We start from the raw sequence: 6,000 nt of genomic DNA, 5'->3' as shown, positions 1-6,000 counted from the left end.
TCTAGTTTTTCCCCCATGTGGTGGACGGGACTAGCTAGTTCTCTGAAATTTTTTTATGAAAGCACTAATCCTATTCATGAGGGCTCCACTCTCATGACCTCCCTTCGTCCCAAAGGAGCCCCCATTACCTTGGGGTTTAGGATTTTAACACATGAAGTTTGGGAGGACAATAACATTCAGAATATAGTAACTAGGAAATGTTAACTCTTTTTCTGTTGATAATTAGCTCATTGTTTTAATTACATTACTTAGAAGTGCCTGGCAGGAATTTGTGTCCACCATTTATGGTTTGATGATTTGGAGTGATTATTCAAGATCTCTGAGGTTTGGTCTTCTGGTTCAAGAACTGAGATATGATAATTCCTGCCTCCAAGGGATATTGCAAAGAGGAAGAACATGAAAAGAGAGCCTACAGAATGGGAGAATATTTTTGTCACCTACACCTCAGATAGAGCAATAGTCTCCAGGATATATAAAGAATCTAAAAAACTTAACACCAAAAAAAAAAAAAAACAAATAACCCAATCAATAAGTGGGCAAAGAAACTGAACAGGCACTTCCAGAAGAAGAAATATGAATGGTCAAAAAATACATGAAAGAAAATTCAACATCTCTAGAAATTAGAGAAATGCAAATTAAAACTATACTGAGATTCTACCTTGCTCCAGTCAAAATGGCAGTTATCAAGAATACAAGAAACAGTAAGGGTTGGCGAGGATGTGGGGGAAAATGTACACTTATATGTTGCTGGCGGCACTGTAAATTGGTGCAACCATAGAAAACTTGGAATGGAACCACCATTTGACCCAGCTATCCACTCCTTTGTCTATACATAAAGGACTTAAAATCAGCATACTATAGTGACACAGCCATATCAGTGTTTATAGCAGCTCAATTCAAATAGTAGAGCTGTGGGATCAACCTAGGTGCCTTTTAACAGATAAATGCATAAAGAAAATGTGGTACCTATACACAATGGAATACTACTCAGCCATAAAGTAGAATGAAATTATGGCATTTACTGGTAAATTATGGACCTGGAGAATATCATGCTAATTGAAATAAGCCATTCCCCAAAAAACCAAAGGACAAATAGTCTCTCTAATGGTGGATGGTAACACACAATAAGGGGAGGGCAGAGGGAAGAAGTTCTTTGGATTAGACAAAGGGGAATGAAAGGAAGGGAGGGGGTATTGGAATAGGAAAGACAGTGGAATGAATCAGACATAACTTTCCCATGTTCATATATAAATACACAACCAGTGAAACTCCACATCATATACAATTACAAGATTGGGAAATTATACACCTTGTATGTATAATATGTCAAAATACAATCTATTGTCATGAACATTTAAAAAAAAACAAATTTAAAAAATGGATATTGCAAAGAAGTAATAGACAATTTACATGAACATGCTTAGGCCAGAGCAAGAGGCTGCCTTATTTATTACAGCTGTTATGTGCCAGTTCTTTTGCAGTTTAATCCTCAAGAGAACTCAGTGGGATAGATATTATCATTCCCATTTTACAGATCTGGAGAGCAAGGCTACAGAGTCTAGATAATCTGCATAAGACTAGTGTTCCAGGTCTGTGACTTAGTGCCACTCTGTTCTGTCTCCCCAGCTCCATGTGATTTGAGTAACCATTGGAATACAAATATTCCACTAGCATTTTCTGCCCCAATCCTTATAATCCTAAACCTTCCCCATTTCACATTGGAAGCCCAGGCTCCTGAGGGATTCTCCTTCCCTGATGTTTCAAGAACTAAAATGAAGTTGTGTAGACAGATGCTAGATATCAGGTCTTGCAAGCTGATACTCTGGAACCCCAGCAGGGCTGCCTGCTCCTCAGCTACCCTCTGGCTGGGGCAGATCCTTGGCAATGTCTCTGAGATCCTGCTGGTGCCTCTCTAGTTACTTTCGCTGCAAAATGAGCACGATTATCTTTTACAAGTTATGTTCATTTAGGAAAGTAGAGGTACCACAGTAGGTAGAACCCAAAGTGTTGTGTAGCTTAGTAACACAGCTCTATTTTCCTGACGTGGGCTTTGCCGGTCCCACTGTGCACCCTACACAGACCAGAAATCTGTGAAGGTCAGGCTGGAACCATGTTTTCTGCCTCAGCCTGATGAGTGTTGATGTAGATGGACCCCATGGCAGTTTGTCCTGCCCTGTGGTGTTCTCAGGAGATGAATTGGAGATGGCATGGCGAAAGTAGGATGGGAATTCCACAGAGGGGGTCCTAAGCATTACAGGATTTAGGGACACCCTTTTAATAGCATGCTGGCCACGGCTCATTCACATAGAGAACAGAATTCTGCCAAGGCGACTAAGTCAGGATGAATTCTGATGTCACCATCTTCCCTGGAAACCATCAATCACTCTAGTCTTTAAGCCAGTTGCTAAGTATGACCCTTGTGTGCAAGATTCAGCCAGTCAACAACTATTGTTGAACGCCTACTATGTGCCAGGTGGTATTCTAGGAACGAGGGATACAGCAGTAGAGAACACAGACAGTTTCTCACTCAAGAAGGAGATGCTAGCTTTTCTTATGTAGGATTTGCCCTCGGGACACCAATGTCCTTTCAGGCAATATGGCTTCCATCAGGTCCCCTGTAAATTCATTAGGTCCTACTCTCCACTGTGGGTTAAGTTCCAGCACTTTTTCTCAAAAGAAACTTAGCTGTCTGTGTACTTGGCTTAATGCTGTGACTCTAGACTTGGACTGCCAGGGTTCAAGTCCTGACCCTGCTCCTCACTCATCACTGACCTTGGACAAGATGCTTAACCTTTCATGCCTCAGCATTTGTAAAGCAGGGTAATGATAATAGTTAACTTACCATATGCCATGGACTGGTCAAGTGTTGTAGACCTATTAACTCAAGAACCCTCCAACCACCTTTTGCGAAAGGCACTTTTAATACCCAGTTTTACAGTCAGGAAACTAAAGGACAGAGATAGCCAGAAATTGCCAATTATGAGATTGTCAAAGAATTTAAAAAAGAGCACTGGAAATGGCCAATGGATTGTATTGTTATCACTAGAAATGATAATTTTTAAGTAGGATACCAAGTACTAGATAAAGGCAAACCTTAATTCTGATGAAAGACACATAGAAAAATTAGAAGAAAATATATTAAAATACTATCAGGTGACATTTTTCATATTTCTGGATACTTTTCTTAATAAAAGCTTTTAAATCTTTTATTATGAATATGCATTTCATTAATATTCAGGGAAAATAATATGAAAAATTCTGGGAGAAAATAAATTAGGAAGTTGTCTTCTGTCTAAATATTTTCAGAAGCCACTTCCTGTTGCCCCTGGTGACAATTCTGTATTCTCCTCTTGAGGGTCCTGGGCTTAGGGGGGCCTCCCAAGGCCACCTGATTTGGTGACCCCAATTCCCAGGGGCAAGAGAAGGCCTTCAGGCAACCTGAGCTTCTCCTGTGAATCGCAGATCCCATTACTCACTTAGCTTCATTATATCTTTAATTATGACCTTCTAGTCTAAGTGAAAAAGAAGTATAATTTTGCTTTAAGAGATATGCCAGGCCTACGCTCCCAACATTTCCAGGTTTCATAGAAATTGCAGGGATCATAGAAATTTAACCTGATAATTACTTCAATATTTCAAGGCACACAATTTTACTCTCTTAGAATAATTATGGGTTGTTGTTTTTCCTTCCAAATTCTTTTATTTCTCCATTATTACAGGTTGTGTTCATTTCTGTTGTATCTGCCTAGAGACAGAAGAATGCAGGACATCCTTAGATACTCTGATCCTCAGCATCATATTGTTAAAATGTGTTGTTTTTTTATTCTATCCTATTACTATTTCCCTTAAACTATAAATCTTATGTGGAACAGGAAAACATGTTTTGATTTTGGACTCCTTATCAAAAATGCTTGGGATCAGAGAGTTTTGGATTTGGGATTTTTTTTGAATATTTGCATATTCATAATGAGATCTCTTGGGGACAGGGCCCAAATCTAAATACGAAATCATTCATGTTTCATATATACCTTGTCTACATAACCTGAAGGTAACTCACATAACCATTTTTATAATTTTGTGCATGAAACAAAGTTTCGTAGTGTTTAGTTTTCCACTTGGGGTATCTGTCAGTGCTCAAAAAGTTTCAGATTTTGGAGCATTTGGGATTTTGGATGTTTGGATTAAGGATGCTTGATTTATATTTGCTTTATTCTACCCACAGTGCCTATAATGATACTGAGTGCCTGGTGGACATGTAATAAAATATATTTGGAATGAATAACTGAGCCAATATTTAGGAGCAGATAGACTAGTTGCATTTGTTTTGTTTTGGTTTTTGGTTGTGTTTTGTGCTTTACTATGAGCCACATCCCCAGCCCTTTTCATTTTTTTATTTTGAGACAGGGTCTTGCTAAGTTGCTTAGGGCTTCACTAAGTTGCTGGAGCTGGCTTTGAACTTGCGATCCTCCTGCCTCAGCCTCCCAAGCTGCCGGGATTATAGGCATGCGCCACCGCACTCAGCTGCATTTGTGTATTCTAAAGCAACCTTGCTGACGTCAAACTCCTGTCACATGCCCACCATGGAAAGGCAGCACAGATCACCATTGCCTTGGGGAAACACTGGAACCTGAGGTGTTTCAGAATTCACAATTTCTAAATTTCATAAAAAATATCTTATCTAATCCCTCAACAACTGAGGCAGCATCCCATGATCTAAAAAAGCAAAGTGTCATATTTAGCTGTGAAAATGTATGAATACGTACACTGTGGGAGCTAAATAAGTATAAATGACCGCAAGACAAGTCAGATGACTTTTTATACTAAATAATTCAGAGCAAGACTAATTCTGCTGTCAAACAAGTTAGGACTTTTGGTTTCCAAAGCTTTTTGGAGTCTGATATTGCAGTGAAGGATCTGCAGGCCTATCTAACCCCCAGGGACTTCAGTGTGGGCTTCAGAGCTGACCTTGATTCATCCTGGTCTGCCACTTACTGGCTATAATCTTGGGCAAATTATTTCTATTCTTTGTCTTCTATCTTCTCATCTCTAAGTGAAAATAATGAGGAGACCTAACACACAAGGTCGTTATGAGGATTTTCAAAGAGTTAATACATAACATATGACCCATAGGAAGTGATCAGTAAATATGAACTATTAACCTGTTTCCTTAATTTTGTGATGCAGATGAACAGCTTGTGAGACAGGAATTATTTTAGTCATTTGACAGGTGAGTAAACAGAAAGCTGGGCAGGTTAAGAACCAGCCCAAAGTCATACAATGGGCCCAGACAGGACAAGGACTAGAAATCCCACTCTAGTGTCCTGTCCGTGACACCAGCTCACCGATATCCTTGCTGTATCCTTTCAAGATGCCTTTTGTCAGCTATTATTCTCAGCTTCCCCCTACCCCAGCACAGAATTTTCGAGAAAGCAAATTAAAAGCCCAGGAAAAATGGAAAGTGTTTAGATGTGCATTTTATGAGCAGGTTCCCTCTCTCTTCTCTCTCCTTTCTCTCTCTTTTTGTTGAAAAGCAAGAGGCAAAAAGAACTTGGCATCATTTCTGTCATGTCGATTCTTCTGGGTTTCTCAAATGTTATGATCCCTGGAAAGCCAGGATTCATGCTTACCTCCACTCTTCATTAAGGCAGCCGTGGCCGGGAGATGGGGGAGGCAGGCTGCTGGTGCCGTGGGTGGGCGTGCTGAATAACACCAGAACCACAGCTGTGGCTGCCCTTGTCGAGTGCCAGCCTGCCTTACCCAGTCTGTTCTTGCCTGCTACCTGGCCCTCGCCCATCTGCTGCAGAATTCATAAAGTGCTGAAGATCACAAACATCTGAACCTATTATGGGTAACATACTTCAATTACATTCTGATTGTGGGCTTGGCTTCCCCGGTGCCTGGTGTATGTATAATGGTGCAAAGATCAAATTCTCCTCGCAAAAGAAGTACTAATCTCTAGGTAGTTCTGTCATGGGGTGGGGGCATGCTTAAGAAAGAAGC

This window comes from Marmota monax, unplaced genomic scaffold (assembly GCF_021218885.2).
Source record: "Marmota monax isolate L192 unplaced genomic scaffold, Marmota_monax_Labrador192_F-V1.1 WCK01_AAM20220418_F8-fsc00135, whole genome shotgun sequence".
In the NCBI taxonomy this organism is placed as follows: Eukaryota; Metazoa; Chordata; class Mammalia; order Rodentia; family Sciuridae; genus Marmota; species Marmota monax.
Note: the sequence above shows the minus strand (reverse complement) of the source record.